General features: G+C 43.3%; 2 pseudogenes; one reads left to right on the top strand and one right to left on the bottom strand.

Moving 5' to 3' along the window:
- The first annotated feature begins 8,135 nt into the window (after positions 1-8,135).
- LOC130684354 (olfactory receptor 6V1-like) lies at positions 8,136-9,382 on the top strand (annotated as a pseudogene).
- A 7,645-nt stretch (positions 9,383-17,027) lies between these two features.
- Positions 17,028-17,948, bottom strand: LOC130684391 (olfactory receptor 6V1-like; annotated as a pseudogene).
- Positions 17,949-24,862: the final 6,914 nt, after the last annotated feature.

The raw sequence follows: 24,862 nt of genomic DNA, 5'->3' as shown, positions 1-24,862 counted from the left end.
CAGTTTGTCATTTTAAACTGATTTACTATCTGTTTCCCAACTTGGCTATAAGGCCTGGGGCTATTTTGTTCTACTACTGTATTCCTTGAGCACCAGTGGTGTCCAGCACAGTCGAGCTCAATCATCCTTTGGGAATGAATGGGTGATTCGCATTGCCTGGGTCCTCTTGCTGGCCACGCTGTTGCGGATTTTGGGTGCAGCAGTGAATCTCATCATGACAGGACTCCACGACCTGCACTGGTCTCATCTTGCCCTCCCTCTTGGGGAAAAGCCAGGCATCTTCTGTCCCACCCCACTCCTTCCACCCCTTCCTCAGAGACTGGGTTCAGGGAAGCTCAGCCTAACTTCCTTCTTGATGCACCTCTGTCCTCTCGTCCAGCCTCTAATTCTTGTTGCCTGCGGCCTGCTCACTGTGCTGTTTACCTCTGTGTCCTCTGCTCTCACTTGCCCCTTGCAAACATCTTAGAACCATAAGGGGACATTCATCCCTTGCCCCGGCTCTCCCCCACCCCTCCCATCCCTTGTCCCAGCTCTCCCCCCACCCATCCCATTCCTTGCTCCTGTTCTTCCCCCACCCCTCCCATCCCTCGCCCCGACTCTCTCCCCCTCCCATTCCTTGCCCCCTCTCTCCCCCCTCCCATCCCTCACCCCCGTTCTGCCCCATCCCATTCCTCGCCCCACTCTTTTATTCACTTGTGAAGTTTGGCGTGGCCCAGGGCCCTGCTGACCTAATGAGTGCTGCAAGTGCCATGGTGGTGGCCCTGCAAACCCCTCTGCATTCCCAGTTCTTAACATGACAGTCATTTTGGGGGCAGGAAACTTGTTTCAAAAGTCCAAAATCATAGGTATATAATTCAGCCAAGAGAATTGAGAGGGGTGGTGTGGAAAGAGAGAAAGATGTGAAACACGGAAGGGGCTTTCAGGTGGACCCCAGCCCTCCAGAGGGTTACTGTATGGAAGACAGGTGAGCCCTCTGCTAATTGACACTAACAGAGATCTGATCTTCAAAACCTGCAGCAAGAAGGGTTTGGATAGAGATGAACAAGATCTCTCACCAGCAAGGATCCTTACCAGGAATGCATGAGGGAGGGCACACCAGGGAGTCCAGACTGTCCAGTACTGGTAATGTGTGGCCCAGCACGCAGCATGTGCTAAATGGCCACCCAAAGCCTTGGCCTGGCAACTTTGTAATAGCCAAAGCTGCACATGGCCCGTTTTGATGGAGTGCTGCATTGCCTCCTGCTTGGGGAAGCTGAGTTTTCCTGGGCCAGTGGGATGCAGGACTCCCGGGCCCGAGAGAGGATCTGTTCAGGGGAAAGGGTGGAGAACGCCCAAGGCTGCCGCGCAGGCACACAGAGGACAGTGCGGTCTACAGGAGACCCTGATGCAGAGAAAAGTCAAGAGGAAAGTTTGACATCCCAGTCAAACTTAACCTGGGTTACTTTTGCTTGTATTAAGCAATCAGTTTTGACAAATAAGAACTTGGGTTTTAAAATTATTCAACAAGTACAACAGGTCTTAAAACATATTCCAGGGGCTTATACTGAGCTGTGGCTTCCAGATTGCTGAGCTGGAGTCAGGGGAGTGGTGGCTCAGAGTCCTGAAGCAATCTGAAGGACAGGTATGCATCATGGACAAAGAGGGGGACACCAATTACCAAATTGGCGATAGGGGGCAAGATTTTGAACAGGAAGAGCAAAGTCTCAGCTGAAAGGCCCAGAGACTGGAGAGGGGTTAAGAGGAGGAAGGCAAATGGGTGGGGTGGGAGTGTGATATCAGGGACTGTGCTGGAGGACAGTTGGCAAAGGACACTGGCTGTGCTTGGAGGGGAGCAAAGCCTGCTGCACTGCATGGAGCATTCCTGACTCCGGGCTCACTGCTGGGTCAGCTCTTTTACCACCGATTCTAGGACTTCGAGTGTTTTATGACTGTGGAACCTCACCATGCGATGCCACCAAAACCTGTTGGGTAAGAAGAATGTTGTTCTTTGGATGGCAGTGAAGGTGAATACACATGAAAGAGGCCCATGGGTGGAACTTCTCATCTTTGCTCAGTCATTTAGAACACCTACAGAATGTGATATGCATCAATATGTGGTGAGGCCATAGTCAGGGAAGTGGCCAGGGGAGGAGCAGTGCTTTCTGGGGTCCTGATGCTGTGGGTTCCCACCGTGACATGGAAGACTGAGGGCTGAAACTTCAGCTGGTCCTGGGGTAGCATTGGAGACCAGGTTAGTGTCTTTCTATGAGGAAAGGGGCACTCTCCCCATTGCCTACTCATCACTGATAGTCAACAGCTGATCATGGGAATTTACTCTTTAATAAATTCCTTAATTTGCCATTAACTAAATACTTTCTCTATTTGCAGACCTAAGCAATAGCTTTGAATCCTGTGTCCAGAGATTGATATAGCACTGTTTGAAAATTTTGAATATTCCACATATTTGTTTTTTTGATAACTATAGACAAAAAGGTGTTGCAGTTGGAAAACCCTAGGTTTAAATCCCACCTGTACATTTATTAACTATATGATGTGGGATTGAGATCTTTAAACATTCTGTGCCTTGGGTTTGACCACCAGTGACAGAGAAGCGGTAATTGTTTCACAGCCTTGCTGCGGCCTAGGAGCCAGTGCGTGGTGGGCCCTTAGTGAATGATGCCTACCATTCACCACCCTGTATCCACAAGTCCGTGATCAAAAGTGCCTTGACAATGGAAATTCTTTCCTAATTATGTGTCAAACTAACTAGGCAGCTAAACCTGACATGAATTATCAATGTGAGGCTATTTGTAGTCTTTATTTATTTTATTTAGTGTGAATACTCATTTATTTTGCTGCAGAAATAGTATTGTATTTGATCACAAGAGGTTATCCAAAATTACAGGTAGGATGAGTTCATATCTGAATGGGGAAGGAAGATTCATAAAGGAAGGACATTTGAGACAGTCCTTGAAGGCTAAGTAAGAATTTGTCAAGCAAGGCAGGACAGGGCATTCTAAGCATAAAGAATGGTAAGGAAAAGGATGTGAAGGCAGGGTGGGATTAACACTTGGAGAACGGCCGTGGTCCAGTCTGGTGGTAGCACAAAGTATGTGGCAAGAACAAGCTGAGGGTCAGGGTAGAGGGCTGGATGGGCGGGACTGTGGAAGGCTGGGACTGCTGCCGGGAGCTTGTGCTTCATTCAGCAGGCAAGGGAAGAAATAGATGTTGCTGTTGTTTTAAAAAATTTTTTTCTTATCGTTAACATAATATATATTCAGATGAAAAGAATTTAATAAACAAGATATATATAGATAGCGTGATTAGAACAGTATGGTACTGGCTCAGAATAGACAATAGACCAATGAAATAGCATAGAGACCCCAGCAATAAACCCTCCCATATATAGTGAATTAATACATGACAAAGGAGGCAAGACTACACAATGAGGAAAAGACCGTCTTTTCCATAAATGGTTTTGAGAAAACTGGACAGCTATATTCACCAGAATGAAACTGGAACATGGTCTAACACCATACACAAAAGTAAACCCTAAATGGATTAAAGACCATTAGAAGACATGAAACTATAAAACTCTTAGAAGAAAACATAGGCAAAAATCTCTTGAACATAAGCATAAACAATTTATTTCTGCATACATCTCCCCACGCAAGGGAAACAAAAGCAAAAATAAACAGATGGGACTACATCAAACTAAAAAGCTTCTGTACAGCAAAGGACACCATCAACATAATGAAAAGGCAATCTACTGTATGGGAGTATATATTCACAAATGACATATCTGATGAGGGCTAATATCCAAAATATTTAAAGAACTTACATGACTCAACACCAAAAAACCAAATAATCCAATTAAAAAAGGAGCAGAGGAACCGAACAGACATTTTTCTAAAGAAGACATATGGATGGCCAACAGGCGCATGAAAAGATGCACCACATCACTAATCATCAGGGAAATCCAAATCAAAACCATGATGAGATACCACCTCATATCAGGCAGAATGGCCAATATCCAAAAGATAAGAAATAACAAGTACTAGCAAGGTTGCAGAGAAAAGGTAATCCTCCTACACTGTAACATGGTGCAGCCACTCTGGAAAGCAGTATGGAGTTTCCTCAAAAAACTAAAAATAGAAATACCAAACAATCCAGTAATTCTACTTCTAGGAATTTACCTGAAGAAAACAAAACCACTGATTCAAAAGAATATGTGCACCCCTATCACTGCATTGTTTTGCAATAGCCAAAATATGGAAGCAACCCAAGTGTCCATCAACAGATGAATGGATAAAGAAGATGTTTTACATATACACAATGGAATATTATTCAGCCATAAGAAGAAAACAAATCCTACCATTTGCAACAACATGGATGGAGCTAGAGGGTATTATGCTCAGTGAAATAAGCCAGGAGGAGAAAGACAAATACCATATGATTTCACTTGTTTGTGGAATCTAAAAACAAAATTAACAAAATAGCAGTAGACTCATAAACACTGATAAGTGACTGGTGGATACCATGGGGGAGGAATTCGGGTTATTGGAGTGGGTGAGGGGGATAAAGAGACACAAAAATATCAATCACAATATAGGTTGGTCATGGGGATGGAAGTGCAGCATGGAGAATATAGCCAATGGTCCTGTAACATCTTTCTGTGTTGACAGATAGTAACTGCACTACCTGGGGTGAGGTTGAATGAGTGTATTTTATACTTGAAACTAATATAATATTGTATATCAACTATACTTCAATTAAAAAAGAAACATATAAATAAATAAGTAAATAAATGCCTAATCACACCTGAGATAGCCTTTGTGAAGATTTAAAATGCATCCTAGTCTTTTTCTGTATGTATATAGATGGCTGGCTAGTTTGATTAATTGAAATGTACAAATGAAATCACATTGCCTCAGGTTATTAAAAAAGCAACCTACAAACTTAATACTTTGGAAAATAGTAGGAGTATATGGATAGGTTGGATATAAGGAAATACACAGAATAAGAAAGCCATTAAGGATCTGGTGTAATAATAAAGAGGAAACAAATTCTTGAATGTGAGTAGTGGCAATGGAAAAAGAACGCTGGAATGGATGAAAAAAAATATTTTTAGGGATGGCAATTCAAGTGGTTTAGAAGAGAGAAGGGAAAATCAGAGATCCCTTCTACGTTTCAAGGCTGGATGACCGGGGGGTTTAGGGAGCCATGAATGTGACATTGGCTTTGGGAGATGGGAGGATTATGTGTGCATTTTTATACCTGTTGAGGATGTGTTAGTGGTCAACAGGCAGTTAGAGATGCAGGCTGAGAGCAAAAATGCAGACTTGAGATTCATTTGTATTTTCAAGATTGCTCTGGAGGAGAACCAAGATGGCAGCATGAGTAGAGCAGTGGAAATATCCTCCCAAAACTATATATATTTTTGAAAATACAACAAATACAACTAATCCTAAAAGAGAGACCAGAAGACACAGGACAACAACCAGACCACATCCACACCCATGAGAACCCAGCGCCTCATGAAGTGGGTAAGATACAAGCCCCAGCCTGGTGGGACCCGAGCGCCCCTCACCCCAGCTCCTGGCGGGAGGAGAGGAGTCAGAGAAAGGAGGGAGACGGAGCCCAGGACTGCTAAACACCCAGCCCCAGCCATCCGCACCAGAGCGCAGACACACTGTGTGCGTGGGGTGCTGGAAACTAGGGAAAGAGGACAGTAAGACCTGTGAGTGGGTCCCCGCAGCCAGCGCCCCTGAGACAAAGAAAAGCGAGTGCTTTTTGAAAGTCTTAAAGGGACAAGGACCCCACAGCTGGACAGAAGCGCCCTGGGACACTTAGCCCAGCAGCTGCGAATCCCAGGGAACTCTGGGCACCTGAACCCCTGCAGCGCAGCTCGGAGGCCCCTCACCATGATAAACAGCTTCCCACCTGTTCCCCCTCCAAGCGGCTCCACCATATTGGAGCAGCAGCCTGAGGCCGGCCACGCCCACAGCAACTGCAGAGCTAAATAAACTCCATAGCAGCCGGGCAAGATCAGAAGCCCAGTCTGCACGCAGCTGCCCAGCACAAGCACTAGAGGCCGCTGTTCTCCCAGGAGAGGAAGGCTATAAACTGGCAAGAAGGGACTTTCTCTTACCCAACACATGGGCCAGCTCCCCACAAATATATCTATCGCCATGAAAAGGCAGAAGAAACTGATACAGACCAAGATCACAGAGGCAAACCCTGAGAAGGAGATAGACCTAACCAGTCTTCCTGAAAAAGAATTAAAAATAAAGCTCATAACCATGCTGATGGAGCTGCAGAGAAATATGCAAGAGCTAAGGGATGATGTCTGGAAGGACATTACAGAAATGAAACAATCTCTGGAAGGATTTATAAACAGAATGAATAAGATGCAAGAGGCCGTTGATGGAATAGAAAACAGAGAACAGGAACGCAGAGAAGCTGACACAGAGAGAGATAAAAGGATCTTCAGGAATGAAACAATATTAAGAGAACCGTGCGACCAATCCAAAAGGAACAATATATAGGGGTACCAGAAGAAGAAGAGAGAGAAAAAGGAATAGAAAGAGTATTTGAAGAAATAATTGCTGAAAACTTCCCCAAACTGGGGGAGGAAATAATCGATCAGACCATGGAAGTGTACAAAACTCCCAACAGGAAGGATCCAAGGAGGACAACACCAAGGCACATAATAATTAAAATGGCAAAGATCAAGGACAAGGACAGAGTTTTAAAGGCAGCTAGAGAGGAAAAAGGTCACCTACAAAGGAAAACCCATCAGGCTATCATCAGACTTCTCAACAGAAACCTCACAGGCCAGAAGAGAATGGCATGATATATTTAATGCAATGAAAGAGAAGGGCCTTGACCCAAGAATACTGTATCCAGCACGATTATCATTTAAATATGAAGGAGGGATTAAACAATTCCCAGACAAGCAAAAGTTGAGGGAATTTGCCTCCCACAAACCACCTCTACAGGGTATTTTAGAGGGACTGCTCTAGATGGGAGCACTTCTAAGACTAAATAGATGTCACCAGAGAAAATAAAATCACAGCAAAGAAAGCAGACCAACCAAATACTAACTATAGGCAAAAAATAAAATCAACTACCCACAAAAGCAGTTAAAGGAAGCACAAAAGAGCACAGAATAAAACAAGCAACATATAAAGAACGGAGGAGGAGGAATAAGAAGGGAGAAAAATAAAGAATGACCAGACAGTGTTTAAAATAGCTCAGTAAGTGAGTTAAGTTAGACAGTAAGATACTAAAGAAGCTAACCTTGAACCTTTGGCAACCACGAATCTAAAGCCTGCAATGGCAATACATATCTTTCAATAATCACCCTAAATGTAAATGGACTGAATGCACCAATCAAAAGACACAGAATAATAGAATGGCTAAAAAAGCAAGACCCATCTCTATGCTGCTTACAAGAGACTCACCTCAAACCCAAAGACTATAGGAACAAAGAAAGACTGAAGGAACAAAACAGCAGCAGAATCACAGAACCTAAGAATGGACTAACAGTTACCAAAGGGAAAGGGACTGGGGAGAAAGGGAGGGAAGGGAGGGATAAGGGTGGGGAAGAAGAAAGGGGACATTACGATTAGCATGTATAGTGTGTGGGGGGGCATGGGGAGGGCTGTGCAACACAGAGAAGACAAGTAGTGAATCTACAGCATCTTACTTCACAGATGGACAGTGACTGTAATGGGGTATGTGGGGGGGGATTTGGTGAAGGAGGGACCCTAGTAAACATAATATTCTTCATGTAATTGTAGATTAATGACAACAAAATAAATAAATAAATAAATAAAAAAGATTGCTCCGGTTAAGGGAGATAGTGAAATTTCTGAAGGAAAGAATAGAGAGATTAAAGAAGAGTGAAACAAGAAATGTGGGGACGCTCATACTTAGAGAGAGAAGCGAGACCAGGAAATGTCCGAATTGTTGGAGAACTTAGAGCAGACTGACCTTGCAGTCAAGGGTGGAAGTAGTTTCAGAAATGGGTGATTCAGAGCCTGAAATGTCAGAGACAACAAGGAGGGTGTGACTGAACACAAAAGATGAAAAGCAGCAACAAGGAAGTTCCCTTGCACAGTTCCTGGCACCTGGAAAGACCTCAGCTAATAGCAGGTATCACGATGAAAAGATTATCCAATGTGGTAGTTCGGAAGCGTTTCCCAGATCCACAGAATGTCCTACACAGAGTTAGCGCTGAACAGATGTGTTGAATGAAATAATGACTGATGGGATACAGCAGAGGCAGTGTTTAGGAGTGGTGGTGGTGTGGAGATGGAAACTCCTAGACCTGTTCACTAGAACTGGTACGTTCCTTGCCCCTTGGGAACTTCTGTCACTTTGAAATATGTCCTCTGGACACTGAGGTTAACTGTGCCTGCAGGCCAGTATGCTTGAGGAGCCGGGCTAGCCATCAGGGAGCACGGTCAAGACAGAGGTTGACGGCAAAATTTCATAGCTTCTCATAGGTAGTGCGAGAACTTGTGTCAAGTGCAATGAGTAACTCGCGTGCCATCAGGGAATTTGTGCCTCTGGGATATTCTCATCTTCATGAGTTCCAGAGCCTCCTGTTTGCTTTCATCCTACTGATAAATGTGCTGACTGTGCTAGGGAACCTGGCCGTTATCGTCCTCCCATGCCTGGACTCCTGCCTCCACTTACCCATGTACTGCTTCCTCTGCAACCCCTCCATGGAGTCACCTCCGCACTGTCCACTCGCAAGACCATGTCCCTGGCCGAGTGCCTGACCTAGTCTTTCCTTTACTTCTCCTAGGGGTCCACCAACTTTCTGACCCTCACTGTAATGGCCCATGATCGCCACATGGCCATTTGCCACCCTCTGCACTACCCAGCCATCACGAATGGCCCAGCCTGTGTGAAGCTGGGGGTTGTCTGCTGGGTGGTTGGGTTCCTCTCCATCATCCCTACTGCCCTGAAGAAAACATGGCTCTGGTTCTGCCCGCATGTCATCAACCCTTACTGCTGTGATTCTGTCCTGCTTCTCAAGCTATTTTGCTCTGACACCCGCCGAACTGAATGCTTCGACTTCTTCCTGCATTTGCTCTTTGTTCTGGCCACCATGCTTACCATGGTCTCCTATGTCCTCATTGTGGTTGCAGTGCTGAACATCCCCTCCTCCTCTGGGCCTCAGAAGACCTCCTCCTGCGCCTCCCTCCTCACTGTAGTGCTTCTGGGCTATGGCAGCACCATCCTCATCTATGTGAGGCCAGGCCAGGCCAGGGTCACTCCACACACCTCAGCAAGGTGATGGCTGGGATGACTGCTGTGGTGACCCCTCCTCAGTCCCTTCATCTTCACCTTCTGGAATGAGATGGTCAAGGGGTCATTGAATGTATGACCAAAGGATCCTCCTCAGAGACCCAGCAGCCCACAGATGAGAGGGCCAGGGAACACTTATCCAGTCCCAGGGCATGAGGACCCCCCACCGCAGGTGGACCCAGGTGCCCAGGCAGGAGCTCCTCGTTCTCCTTCTCAGTCTCCCCTGCTCCCACGACCCACAGAAATCTCTGCTCATTCACTATAGAAAACAAATGTCAGCCCACATCATCCGAATGTCTCAGAGGCAAGTGTTTGTGAGCCTGAGATGGTCAAGGACTGGATGATTTTGAGGAACTATGGAGTGAAAACAGTATGAAATATGAATTAGAGAGATAATCCAAATAAAACTCTTAGTCCAGGGTCTTGTACATAGTAAGAGCTCAGTAAATGTGACTATTTTTATAAAACTGTGCTATTAAAATCTCCCCTCTCCAGTCTGGCTCTATGGTTTTATTTACATTCCTTTACATTCTTTGTGTGCAACTTTTTTGGGGGCATGTATTCCATTCTCATGAACTGGCTTCAGAGTATAAGGTGGGGTGCTGAAGGTGAGAGGTTCTCTGATAAGAGCAGAAAGAGCTGGCACCCCCCAAACAGAATAAACCATGTACCTTCTGTTGGGACCCCCTTTTCTGGGGTTGCTCCAGGAGTAGCAGCCCCACTCACACCCAGGCTGCTCATTTCTCCCTCTGGCTCCTCAAAACCTCTTGTCTTTCAAGAGAAATGACTCCCTGGAGGCCACTTCCCCAGCCCCTTACACAGAAAGATCATGAGAGCCCCAGGCCTAGACTTTATCCTTCCCATGCACTTAAGGAAGAAAGGAAAGCTGTACCCTCGCCCCCAGACTGGGTGCCTTCCCCTCACATAGTCTAGTACTTTCTCATAGTCTAGTTTCTTCTCCCACAGAACCTTAGGTCCATGTGCCAGACGAGGCCCTCTGAGCTTGGGTTTCCTTGAAACAGCCTGGCCAGATTACCAGGGGCTTGAGGGTAAACAAAGGTGGTAGGAGCCAGATGGGAAGGAGGAAATGGAGTGTGACTGGTGTAGTGGGTAATGGGGTGGGGGGCACATGAGGAATCATTTCTTGGAAATCTGGGAATGGTTTATGAAGTCATGGGAAGATGGTGGGAATAGGAAGAGCTCTAGTGTCTGATTTTTTAAGATTGAATCTGGACTTGGCTGGGATTGGCAAAACAAGGCAAAGAGTAGATGCAAACGTCTTACTTCTGACACCAGCTCTGTTCACAGGACCTAGAGGAGAGCTGCTGGTCCTAATTGGCAGTGTGGATTGTCACATGTAGGGGCCACCCTACAGAGCCACAGCTGTGAAGAAGGGGGGCAGTGGGAGGGGAGAACATCCTAGGGTGCACAACCCAGAGGCGTGAGTCTCTTATTACCAAGTAGCTTAATCTCTAATTAAATTTTTTTTTAAACTACCACAGGACATGTTTCCATTTATAGGCCTCTCCAAAAGTGGGCACATATTTTAATTCTGTACAGGCCAGCAGGGAAAACAGTTATTCATCCTGAGAACTTTCTCTCCTCTATTTCTCAAGGGTCTAATTACTTAGCCTCCTTGCACACTTTGTGAAAAACTGAAGAACTAAATGGGGAGCAATTATCTACTTCTGATTTGCAGGCCCTTCTCTTCAGCTTCTCCTAAAATAATCAGGACACAAATTTACTCAGGTTTTCCTCCTGAGAGACTCCTTCCTGCTACTCCCTCATCTCTGCACTTTCCATTCTTAAAAAGTCAGAAGTAATCAACAGCCTGCAGTGGTCTGTGGCCTGTTTATAGTGTTTTTTAGGAGTGGAATCTCTGACTAGTCAATTTTGGGGAAGGTATAGCTTGCCTTGGCCTCCACAGTAATCACCCCATGACACGCTCAACAAACTTGCTACTCAGAGTATGATCCTTGGAATAATGTGAGCATCTCCTAAGAGCCTGTTAGAGGTGCAGAAACTCAGGCTCTGCCCCAGACCTGACGAATCAGAATCTGCATCCTAACAGGACCCTGGATGATTCACATGCACATTAATATTTGAGGAGCACTGATCTAGACAGTCTGGTGGAAGTTTTAATTAGAAAATTGTGTAAAAACGTTCTTGTCTCAGTCTCAGTAATGTAAAGGGCTTTGGAAGAGGGAATTTGAGGATGTATTTGCTATGATTGGACCCATCCTTCCTTAACGGCTTTCATCCTAAGTCCTATTTCTCGAGACAGTAACCAGGATTTAGGCCCCAAGATTTTCATCCTAGTCTGATTTTAAACTTCTTGAGAGACTTTGGCCAAGTGGTCTGGCCTCTAACATGCTGTTAGAACCCTGTGTGGACATGACATTTTGGATTTGGTTCCATACATTCGTCTTGATGTGACAGGGACCCCCAGTGTGTATGGTATCAAATAAGGCTCCTGAGCAGACATAACACAGAAAAGAATTATGCCATACTTTTCCACCCTGCTGGAAGCAATCTTGGAATTCCAGTTCAAGTGACTGTATTTAAGTGTCCCCAGGTTTAGAGTCACTATGTACCTAAATCATTGCCTTGTGGAATTTCAAGGGAGTGCTGAGGTCATGCAGGGTCCCCCCTCTGAGGGTGGACTCCCCTCTGTGACACACGCTCTCTTCAGGTTGGCAGAGAGGCCCTGCTTGAACCAAGTCCAGGGATGGAGCACCCCACCTGTGAGGCAGAGGTGCTGCAGTGCCATTTTAAGACGAAACCTTCATGTGCAGCCTCAGTGTGACTCACTCTAACATTTACCCACCGTCCAAGTTCTACAATTTTCAGTTACACAAGAAGACTAGCAGACAGTTGAAGAAAGCTACACATTCCCCTGGAAAATATTCAGGCTTGTGATATGCTGCCCTTGAACAATTTCTAGACCTCTCACCATCCACATTGTTTCCTCTGGTCCCTGTATGTATGTGGGTCTTGGAACTGGTTGTGGTACTAGTTCAGACAACTAACTGAGATACAGTGCAGCGGGATGACTTCTCATGCTTTGTTTACTGCATTTCTATTACTGTCAACTAAGATGGCCTTCTGTGCTTTAGATTATAGTGTTTCTCATATTTAAAAATCATCTACACACCACATTATTAAAGCTAGCTGGCATTGATTAATAACATGTTCTAGGTACAGAAGATAGAGATATGTAAGGCATGGCGCATAACCTGAGCTTGGAATTTCAGGTGGGAAGACAAAATTATGTGTTAGCTGCTATAATCTGCAAAGCACTCTGGGAATACAAGAAGGGAGTGCCTAATTCTCCTTGGTCAAAGTGAAAGTCATCTCAAACATGGTGTCATTGGAGCTGAGCTATGAAGTATGAAGAGCAGTTTCACAGGCTGACAAGGGGAAAGAGAATTTCAGGGAGAGGCAACTGAATGTGCACAATAATGCAGACATAAAATGGTATATTGTGTAGGCAATGGAAGACTGGGGAGATGGAATTCATGAATGGGCTCTCTGAAGAGTGGTCATGGATATCTTCACTAATCAGATAGGTGTGCAGTCCCAGTCTCTTGGGGGATTTGCAAGTGCCCATGTCTCTTGATTTGCAAGTGCCCACTGAAGGATGCTCCACTCACCGAAGCCACAGGGCATATCTAATTACAAAAAACTTTCGAGTGGGTACAGAGACACTGATGTGGAAACTTTTTCATGCTAGGGCACTTATGGGACTATTACCTTCAGTGCTGGAATTTTATTGCCTTCAATTTTGAAATGACCTAAGTAAGTTCAGAAAGAACTTAGAAATAGAATTAATCCTTGAACAACTCAAGGGTTTAGGGAAGCCAACCCCTTGTGCAGTAGAAAATCCACTATAGCTTTTGACCCCTCCAAAACTTAACTAAGAGCCTACGGTTGACCAGAAGCTTTTCTGATACCATCAACAGTCAGTTAGCACATAGTTTGAATGTTATATGTGTTATGTGTGTGTTCTTACAATAATGTAAGCTAGAGAAAAGAAAATACTGTTTCAAATTTACATGAATCTTCAAAAAATGTTCCCAATATACTTATTGAAAACAATCCCCTTATATGTGGACCCTTGCAATTCAAGCCAGTGTTGTTTAAGGGACAACTAGTTCTGTTAAAGGGAAGTTTCATGAGGTTTGCTTCCACAGGACTTGGCACATATCTTACTCAAGGGGAGGAAAATGACAGAGATGCTGGGCTGAGTGGGGAGCGATCCATGGGAAAGCCCAGGGCAGAGGCTGCAGTGATGCTCTGAGGGCATCTACACACTGATTGTTCGGTTTTTGGGAATTAAATATGGCATTATTAAATAGCAAACAACAGAATTACAATCCAATAGACTATGTTCAATACAAAAGTATTACATCTCAAAGCCCCTAATTATTTTACTATATTTTACTCTAATCTATGTGATTGAAGTTTGTGTCGCTTGTGTCAGTACGGCAGAAATACTGTATAATGGGGTGCCTCTGAGCATCTCTTCCCAGCTCCAAGTTTGGTGATGCCCTGTTGGTAGTTTGAAACTGGACGTGATGAGAGTGAAACTAACACTGTGGAAGTTGGCAAGTGCTGGAAGTCAGCTAATGCTACCGGTGGAGAGCCGGTGGTTAAATATTTTTCAGCAGACCAACACTTTTCTGCAGCGTCTGTCAGGCATTGCTAAAGGAGCCTATTTACACCAGGAAATTTAAAGCTTAAAGACTGGTGATATGACCATGGTCCTTTATAGGCAACATTGAAATTTTCCAAGTTGGCCTTAGAGAGTTTTACACCTCATCAAACTCCTAAAATCCCATGTTTGCAAGGCCTTCATGCTGCTCCTAGCCACTATAGGACCCATGCCTTTTATTTACTAAGTAACTTTATTAAAAATTATTCTTTTATCTTCCCTCATCAAAACTTCCATACTCTTGATTTCTTGCTCCCTTGTGTTCCCAGCTGGAAGTAATAAATCTACCTTTTGACTTCCCACTGGGATTTACAACGGTGACAGTGGTTTCTCGTGTTAGCCATTCAGAACCCTGTATTTCTTATAGTTTCTTACCAGAACATTCTGAGGCCCGAATGCCAGACAAATGGAGGGTGAGTGGGGAAGAAGTCACGGGGTAGGGCAGGCATTTTAGAATCGTGAAATTTTACCACTGATAGTACCTATATTTAAATTTGTTCTGGGTGTTACAAACAATCTTGTTTTCCTACCCTGTGCAATTATGTTCCAGTATAAGCTATTTCTGTGGATGGGAAGCCTCTTGCCTTCTGTCAAATGATGTTATGTAGACTAACAACCAAATTAATTGTCTCTATCTTGTGGAAACAATGGTATTACAGGTATTCCCTACTTTTCACAAGTGTGTGTCATGCCACTTTGTTTTTACGAGGGACCTACATTACTATGTGTTTGTGCTAACCAATGAAATCCAATGAGGATTTTTGGTTTTGCAAAAAAAGGCAGAACAAAAATAGCATTCAGTGTATGTTTTGCAGTGAGCCATTACAGAGGCAGCATGTATCCTGAGCGCTGAAAGTGGCCCCACAAAGTTCCTTCCCAGGGAACCATACCCAGCATCTTAGCATTAAACTACCATAGCTTTGAACGTGTCTGTGAGCATCTGTGCTTTGTCTCAATTTATTCTGTGTTTCTATTGGTAAGATGTGTCCTAAGGTATCAGAAAAGTCTAGGGGAGATTATTTTTTGGAAGTGGGAACACTCAAACATTTTCTACTTAAGTGAATGGTAATTGCTTCTTCCCTTTAGCCTTTTTGGCTTATGAAAACTGTCATAGGAACATGCTCTTTTTGGATAACAGGGGAATCTTGTGTAGTAAAGGGAGTATAACTCTGTCATGCAATGAACATTGGGTGTGGACTGAATAAAAACATTTTCTTGCATTTATGTGTTATTTGCTATCTTTCAAATGTTTGTGGATAGTATTGTGATAAACAAAACACTAATCTGTAAGTGGCCCTGAATCCATAGTTGCTTTCTGACAGTACGTGTTTCTTTCAAGTGAGGATATTAAACATAAAATTACTGTTATGAAGGGGTTACTAGAATTATTGCAATTATAATTCTATAAACTTGATGGATACACACAAAATAAAGGGTCTTCAGATCCTGAAGATTCCAACTCTTAATTCAACTTTGGTTGATTTGGGTAATTCAACTTTTCATCCAGATGGAAGAACAATTTCCGAGGAGAGAGAAACGGAAATTTGAAGAACCAGATACTCGTGTTAGTTCTTCCATCACTTTGACCAAATCTTTTTCCTTCTTAACCATGGTTTCTTTAACTACTGGTGGCTCAGAAACGCTGCTTGGCTGCAGCCCAAGAATCAGCATTTCCCATCCAGGCTCTCATGGCACTTGTTAGAAATAGGAAAACCCCTTATCAAAATGTGTTAGAATTAACTGTACCTTTTTCTCTGTCTCACAGATGGAGAAGGCTTTGAGGGTAGAATCCACATTTTTTTGATCTTCAGTGTCCAATGCTGAGCAGAGTACATTGTTTATGGTGAGTGATCCATGAATCTTTATTTAATTGAATTACTATGAAGGTAAAATGAAATGGAAAACACATGTAAATGTAGTTTGTAAAATGTGAATATGTACAGAGGTAAGTTATTATCAGTAGAATTACTTTTAATTTCTTCACCCTCCTTTCATTTATTCTACAAATATTTACCCTACAAGGTGGTGAGCAGAGGATACTTGGGGAAAATAAATCAGTTGGTGTGACAGTAACAGCAAACGCCCAAGTCATTGATCTGATGTGTATTTGGAGGAGACATGAGACTTTTGACCAGAAGCTGAAACTTAAAGAAGCCCTCTGGTTTGAGTGAGGGGAATCTCAGCAAGAAAGAAGCGAACTTTTCAGAAAGCCAGAGAAGGAGGCACCTGTTAGGAAGGGGTTAGCCTGGGGTGGCACCACAAGTACGTAACGAAAACCAATGGACCACTAAGCGAGCCACATCTCCAAAGCCAGAAGCCCGGTATCCACCAAGTAAACCCGCAAGCCCTTATCTTGTTTGCTTCCACTTTTAAAAAGCTTGTGTTTGCAGTGAACTGGTAGTTTTTGTGGTCTTGAAGAAAATGGCGCCAGGTGTACTCTCTTGATGAGGGAAGTCATCGTGGTTTCTGGGAAATGCAGGTTAGTAAATTAAAGTGTATTTGCAGAAACATGTTAACAGAATATTTTAAATTAGGGCTGTTTTAGAAAATGCAGAATAGGTAAAAGGTAAGAGAATACCATGATTCTGACATCAAAGTTACCAGAGAGTTTAAAAAGTTCTTCCTTCCAAAGGGAATGGGACCTCACAGGCTTTCAGGAAGTTTACACACACACACACCTGGGCTGGGTAATGTTTCTTGATCAGAGAACACTTCATGGCTGCTGTTCCTCAAATGGGAAGCCCAAGTACTTCCTTTTGTTGAAGTCCCACTCCTAGCTGCCTGGGCTCTGGGCTACTCTCAGAGTTTTTATACTTCCAGTGAATATGGGGAGCACCTCCTTGGTGGCCTATGGGAGCTTCAGGACAAACAGGGCAGCACTGAGGACTCACTGTGGTTTTCACCCAGAAGCACACAGGAGAACACCTTGACATTGGTCTTCCCATCCAGCCTGGTACTCTGTGTCCTCACAGAACTACTGGACTGAACCTAGCCAGGTCCCTCAGGCTCATCATAGTGCCTTGTGGAGGCCTTTCAGCCTCTGCAGCTGCCTCCATAGCACTGCCTTGACTGCCTCACTGCAGAGGGTAAGGATAAAGGGATTGAGAAAGGGTGTGAGGACTGACATCACCAAAGCTATGGTCTTGTTGACCTCCACAGCGTGTGCTTTGCCAGGCCTGACATACAGGAAGATGGTGCGGCTATAGCCAATGAAGACCAGGATAAGGTGAGACCCACATGTGGAGAAAGCCTCCAACAGCCACTGGCAGAGGGGATCCTCAGCACAGTGGTCATAATGTAGCCATAGGAGATGAGGGTCACTAGAAAGGAGCTGAGGACAAAAGCTAAGGACATCATGGAGTGCCCAGATTCTAGCTGGCTAGTGTCTGAGCAGGATAGCTGCAGCAGAGGTGCATTGTCACAGAAGAAGTGGTTGATGACATTGCCATGGCGAAAATTGAGCTGAGCCTGTGAGAGGACAGTGGGCACCATGGCTAGGAAAGGAGCTGCCCAGGCAGCCCCTGCCAGCCAGGCACACACAGCCCAGCTCATCAAAGTGCCATAGTGCAGTGGGTGGCAGATGGCCACACAGAGGTCAAGCGCCATGTCTGACAGGATGAGGAAGAAGGCGGAACCCAAGGAAAAGTAGAAGTAGAATGAGCCTTGCAGCCAGTGAAGGAAGCAGGTCTGGGAGGATCCTGGGCACTGCCGTCATGGTCGCCAAGATCTCCAGCAGGACAAAGTTGCCCAGGAAGAAGTACATGGGTGTGTGCAGGCAGGTGTCGGCCATGACCGTGACTATGATGACGGTGTTTCCCATGAAGGCAAGAAGATGAAGCATGAGGAAGGGCCCGTACAGCCTGACCTGCAGCTCGCCAAAGGGGGAGAAGTCCCAGAGGACAACTTCCAAAGGGTGGCTCAGATTTGCCATGATCCAGGGGTGGGTCCCTGCATGGAGAGGAAACAAGACACAAAGATGGAGAGACAGAGATAGAGACATAGAGAGAGAACCCTTGACCATGAGACAAAGATAGACACAGAGGAAGAGAGTGGAGAGAGAAAGGCAAGAAGGTTGTCAGTGATAAGCAGAAGGACAGAAACAGAGAGATATCAACATGGGAACATGAAAATCACAGAGAAACAGAGTTAGTGACTCAGAAGTAAAAGCATGGAAAGCCATTGATAAGGAGAGAGAAACACAGAAATAGATTAAGGAAGACAATAGAGCAACAGACATGGACACTGAGGGAGAAGGCAGGAAGGAAACATAGGAGAAACGGAGAAGTAAGAGAGGAAGACCAAGTGTGCCAGAGGAAGAAACAGGGAAGGATAGGGAGGGGAGGGAGCATGGAGAGGATTAGCTTAAGTCACCCCAAAGTCCCTGAGTGCAGGCTGGTGCTGGGGGGCTCTGTGTCACGACCCACAGGCTGTGCACCAAGGCCCCTCCCCTTTTAAAGGGTCTTCTCAAGTCTTTCTGGGCTGACTGTCTGTTGAGGACCCTCAGTTACTCACATTTCTCCAGATACAATCATTAAATTAGTGGAAAGGCCGAGTTTTGAGTCAATCAATTAGCTTTCTTTAGGGAGGCCCTCTGGTATGTGTTAGCAAAGACCGAGAGCAGGAAGGACTTGGGAGGTAAAGATTCATGGAGGAGAGAAACAGCACCTTTCCCCTCTGGTATCCAGGTTCAAGCCTTGGAACCTGGTGGCTTGTGTTCAACAAATAGCTGCAGTCATTGTTATTACTGCTATGGCTGCCGGTGACCTCAAATTTTCCTGTCCCATCATCTCTCCACCTTCTTTAGGGCCAACATGTATGTTAAGGGTGTGTGTGTGTGCGCGTGTGTAAATATTTCCACAGTCTTAGAGTTGGTAGGATCCTTAGAGGTTCCTCTGGCCAGCCAACTATCCATGTATCAGTCCCTGCTGAAAGCGGCTCTTTCCACCATGCAGAAGGCGGATCTGGAAGTGAGGAGTCCCTGGTCACTAATGTCAACTCACCTAGTAAATTGCTGTGTGACTTTAGCCAGTCACTCAGTCTCTCTGGGTTTGGGGTTCATCATATGTAAATGAAGTCGTGGAAGACATTTTCTTTCCATGTCTGGCATTCTCTGGCCCTTATTCATATCAGAGTCATTGTGATCTCTTGTTTAGTACCTCCGACTGTGACACTCCCCTTGCACCAGCCAAGAGAGAGAAGGTATTTCCTGCCCTGGCAGTTCTCTAGGCTGGTTCTTTCTCCTCTTCCTCCTCCTCTGCCTTCCTCTCTTTCCGTCAATCTTTCTCTTATTCTCCCTTCCTCCCTCCCTTCGTTCCCTTTATTCCAGAAATATTAATTGCATTCAGAAAATATCTGGAAAAAGATATAACCCTAGATCTGTAACTCTAAAAAATATAAATTCAAGATGTTTCATATGGACTTAAATGTAAAAAGTAACAAATGGGATTTTTTTCCTTTTTAAATTGCCTTTGAATATGAACATAGACTTTCATAAGGAAAACATAGATCTCAAGACACTAAAAAATAGTTTTAACTGTACGACAATGAAACATTTATATGTTAAAAAAGAAAATTTGAAATTAAACACGGAATAAAGATTAAACAAAAAGACTCCTGGAATTTTGATTGAAATTATATTGAATCTATAGACTAATTTGGAAAAAAATTAACATTCTAACAAAATTGAAGTCTTCTGATTTGTGAAAACAGACTATTTCTTCATCTACATAGGTTCTTTAATTTCTCTCAGCAATGTTCTATAGTTTTAACTCTTACACACACTTTGTTCAATATATCCCCTAGTTTTTCATGTTGTTGGATCTTCTTGTAAAATATTTTAAATTTCCATTCCCAATGTTCATCGCTAGTATATAGCAATACAATAGGTTTTTATATAATGAGATTTGTCCTGTGACCTTGATAATCATTTACTGGGTCTAGTGGGTTTTTGTGGACTTTTTAGGATTTTCTACATGTAAGATTATGTCATCTGTGGATAAATAATTTTATTTCTTTATTTCCTAACTGTGTACTTTTTATTTTCCTGATTTATGGCAATGGCTAAGACTTCCAGTGCAGTGTTGAATAGAAGTGGTGAGAACAGGAGCCATGACTTCTTCCCTATCTTAGAGGGAAATCACCAAGGCTTTCCTCATTAAACTTCAAGTTAACACCAAGTTTTTTGTTAGCTGTTATTTATCAGTGTGAGGAAGTTCCCTTTATTCCTAGTTTGAGTTTGCTCTGAGTTTTTAATCAATGAATGTCAATGTTTGCTAAATGCATTTTCTGCTCCAACTAAAATGATCAAATGGTTTTGGTCTTTAATTCCATTAACATAGTGAATTATGTTGATTAACCTCCTAAAGTTTAACTAGCCTTGCATTTCGGGAATAAAACGTCAATTTGTAAAGGTTATATTATTCTCTTTATAAATTGCTGGACTTGATTTTCTAATATTTTGTTAAGGACTTCTGCATCTTTGTTCATGATGGATGTTGGTTTTTAGATTTACTTTCTTGTGATATCTTTGGTATCAAGATAATTCTGGTCTTAGCTACATGTAAGAAAATGAAACTGGTTACTGTCTAACTCCATACACACAAAAGTAAACTCGAAATGGATCACAGACCTGAATGTAAGTCATGAAACCATAAAACTCTTAGAAGAAAACATAGGCAAAAATCTCTTGAATATAAACATGAGCAACTTTTTTCTGAATACATCTCCTTGGGCAAAAGAAACAAAAACAAAAATGAGCAAATGGGACTACATTAAACTTAAAAGCTTCTGAACAGCAGAGAACACCATCAGTAGAACAAAAAAGCTTTCTACACTATGGGAGAATATATTTGAAAATGACATATCCGACAAGGGGTTAACATCCAAAATATATAAAGAACTCATATGCCTCAACACTCAAAAAGCAAATAACCTGATTAAAACATGAATGGATAAAAATGTGGTACATATACACAATGAAATATAATTCATCCACAAGAAGAAAACAAATCCTACCATTTGCAACAACATGGATGGAGCTAGAGGGTATTATGCTCAGTGAAATAAGCCAGGTGGAGAAAGACAAGTACCAAATGATTTCCCTCATTTGTGGAGTACAACAATGAAGAAAAACTGAAGGAGCAAAACAGCAGCAGACTCACAGACTCCAAGAAGAGACTAGTAGTTACCAAAGGGGAGGGGTGGGAGATGGTTGGGGGGAGGAAGGAAGAAGGGGATTGAGAAGTATTGTGATTGGCACACATTGTGTGGGGGGTGTCACAGGGAAGACAGTGTAGCACAGAGAAGACAAGTAGTGACTCTGTGGTATCTTACTACACTGATGGACAGTGACTGCAACAGGGTGTGTGGGGGACTTGGTAATGTGAGTGAGTGTAGTAACCACAATGTTTTTCATATAAAACCTTCATAAGAGTGTATATCAATGATACCTTAATAAAACAAAAACAAAAACAAAGAAGCAAAAATATATAATTCTGGTCTTATAAGATGAATTGGGCAGTCTTCTTTCCAAATTTTCTAGAAGATTTTATGTAGGATTCTTCCTTAAATATTTGACAGAATACACCAGTAAAACAATCTGAACCTATAGTTTTCTGTGAGGGAAGATTTCCAATTATTAATTCCATTCATTTTCATATTTAAGAATATTCAATTGCTCAATTTCCTTTTGAAACAGTTTTGATAATTTTTATCTTTCAAAAGGTTTTCCATTTCATCAGGTTTTTAAATTGATTTCTCTTTTAAGATATCTTAAATTTTGATTATATTTTTGGTTGGTAGTGGATCAATCCAAAATCTTTGGAGTATAATTTGGTGCCAATAAAAAGCAATAGCTACAATATGACTACCTTTTGACCTAGAAATTCCAACTCTAGGTATTTATTCCAGAAACATTAGTATGTATGGAGGATAAATGTGTAAGAATATTTATAGCATTATTTTTCATAATAAAAATGAAAATAACATGAAAAAATAATTAATAGAGTATTAGTTAATAAAGAATGGGACATCCATACAATGGAATACTATGCAAAAACAGAAAAAGTTGTGATATATTGATATGGGACAGTGTCTTTTATATATTGCTAAGTGAGAGAGAAAACATCATTAAACAGATTTTCAGAGCACTTAGGTTAAAAGGACATTCAAACACAAACCTAAGAAATGCCTTTAAGATTATGTGGCAGTCTGGTTGGCTTGGGCAATTAAGGAACTGAGAGAAAGATTATTCCCAATGTATACCCTTCTGTACCAACTGGCCTTCTCAGATTAAGCAGGTAATTTCAAATGCAATCCAGAAAATGTTTTGTAACTCTCACTTTTCATCTCCTCTAGCATCAAACATGTTTCTAATTTACATTTTGTCACTTGTTCCAGGTTGTAAATACAACTGCCCACACTAGACCATCATTATGCTCTACCCACTTCGAAGAGCCCAGCTGGTGATGGGAGAAATGATATAGAAGTAAATGGGTGGAGGATTCTCGCTTGAATGCACACAGATGCACCTATGTCCAGAGGAGTGGACCCTGAGACAGTAGCAGAGATTGGAGTTAGATTTAGGGACTGAACCTCTCCACTGTGTTCCAGAGGGTCCTCAGGGTTAGGAGCAGGTCCTCTGTAAAATGAGTGAAGGAGAAATCAGGCTCTGTAGGGGATTTCTGGTGGATTCAAAACATTGACTGAGACCAGTATATAGGCTTTTTGGTACTGGTCCATGTTTTAGAGATTAATTGTGGTGTTTCATTCTGGGAGGTGAGTGCTGATTCTGGCTCACATTCCTAAAATAATCCTGGGAAATGTCTAGACCAAGGTGGGTCTAGGTGATACCACAAAAGGCAAAACATAGAGTTCAAAGTTCCTTGCTTCGGACATCATGTAGAGTGCTATTTTGTCATCTGGTACAGTTCACCTAAGAACCAATAGGACAATCCCAGGACTGAGGAAGCTAATCCATGTAGCATTAGAAGTGGCCAGCAGGAAAGGTCTTATCCTCTGAGAAGGCATACCCAGCAGAGGAACAAACACAAGGGAGGTTTACTTTGGCCCCAAAAGAAGGTGCCCAATAAAGGGCAGAAGGAGTGATCTGCCTAGAGTCTGTGAGACATCTTTTGGAAACCTAGGTTTGGGGCCTTTGGAGAAGGCAGCAGTGGTATTGAGAAGCCTCTGATTGCTGAAATTTCAGGTTTTCCCATTAAGCAAAAACTTTTTAAAAGTTCTTCAAGTTAATTGGTCAAAAATGGGAATACCTAAAATTTGTTCTGCTCTCCTCAGACTGATTGCTTAGGGATGCCCTGAAGCTGAGCTAATTAGGAACAAGTACCTCAGTGACTAAGTCCCCTTGGGAAGGAAGGAAGCAGAAGGGAAGGAGACAGAGTTAGACCCTCACCTCCCTACAATGCTATTATTTCTGGACTTTTTCCTGTGTTCCTTTGTGGACAATTTCCTTCTTCACCATGAGTGGAGACAGCAGCAAGTTGCTCTGGCCCCCGTGCATGGCTCAGCAATAGTCCGACAGGACTAGAAGTGGTGGTGAAACCTCCACCGATGGAGGTGAGTCTCCTCAGGGTTCTCCTCTGCAAAGGAAAGAGTAGGAGAGGATCAGGATGGGAAGTTCTGGGCTTGGCTGCCTTCTAGCACCGGGTCCCCAGGAGCCTGAAGAGTGGGGTAGAGGAAGAGCAGAGTGGATGGGCTCCCCACCCAATACCCCTGCCCAGTGGAGAGCTGATTTGGTTCTTCCAGACCCAATGCCAGGGATGGGCACAGCTCCCTCACCTCAGCCCGGGTCCTTCTCTTTCATTTTCTTCACCCTGTGCTGATTATGCAGAGATCATGGGGAGCAGACCACCGAGTTCTTCCAAGAGTTCTGTCCGTGAAGTCTGTTTGCACATCAGTAAAAAATCCACAAAGATATTGAGGAGGTTGCATCAGCAAGAGAAGGGAAAACGGTAATGCGAGGCAGGAAGGGAACCAAGAAGACTAGGACAGAGAGGATATGGCCTAACCAGCCCTAGCCAGGACCAAGTAATGTTTAAGCATGTATCGTACATCCTTACATCCATCATCTCCCAAAAGTTTTCAGCACTGCTTACTTCCATGGCTAAGGACTATTATATAGGTATAAAAACATGTCATTGCCTTCAGGGGTGTTATTTTCATAGATCAGCAGTGAAGTGTAAAGGTAGACTTCCTATCTCTCTTCCTTGCTTAATTTTTTAAATTGTTGGCATGAGTAATGAAACTTCATCTTTTATATTTATTTACTTATGTATGGTCTAGTCTCCAAACCCTGCTTGGCTGTAGGCCCCATAGGGCAGGATTTCTGTTTTTACTCTTCACTGCTGTGTTTGTTTAATGTTAAATGAAGGAATGAAAAAGCGATTGCACATATAATATTAGGTATTATAATAAGTGCTTTGAAGAAAACTAAAGTCTAAGAATGAACATGTCTTTCCTGTCTTGGTAGAGTAATTGAAAAGAACCCTCCAAGGAGATGACATCTGGGTAATGGGATGGATAAAGTGTGGGGCAGAAATCCAGACATCTGAGTAGCTGATGGCCTTGGATCTATGATGCCAGGGTCAGTGGCATCTTCCCCTGCTCCCAAGATTTTGAAAAGAAAGTGGAGTTAGAGAAGAATCAGTCTTCTCTGGGAAATTAATCCAAGCTCTAGAGCTCCCATTTGGACATCTTGCTGCTCTGTATGGGTTAATAAAATCTTGGGAAAGCAGGGATGCTGGTTTTAGACCCTCTGCCTCTTTTCTGCTGATCCCAAGGTGGGTCTATGCAGTACCAATAAGGATGAGGCACGGGGTTCAAAGTTCC

Source organism: Manis pentadactyla, chromosome 7, assembly GCF_030020395.1.
Source record: "Manis pentadactyla isolate mManPen7 chromosome 7, mManPen7.hap1, whole genome shotgun sequence".
Classification (NCBI taxonomy): domain Eukaryota; kingdom Metazoa; phylum Chordata; class Mammalia; order Pholidota; family Manidae; genus Manis; species Manis pentadactyla.
The sequence above is the reverse complement of the archived record's forward strand: the minus strand, read 5'-3'. Positions and strand labels throughout refer to the sequence as shown.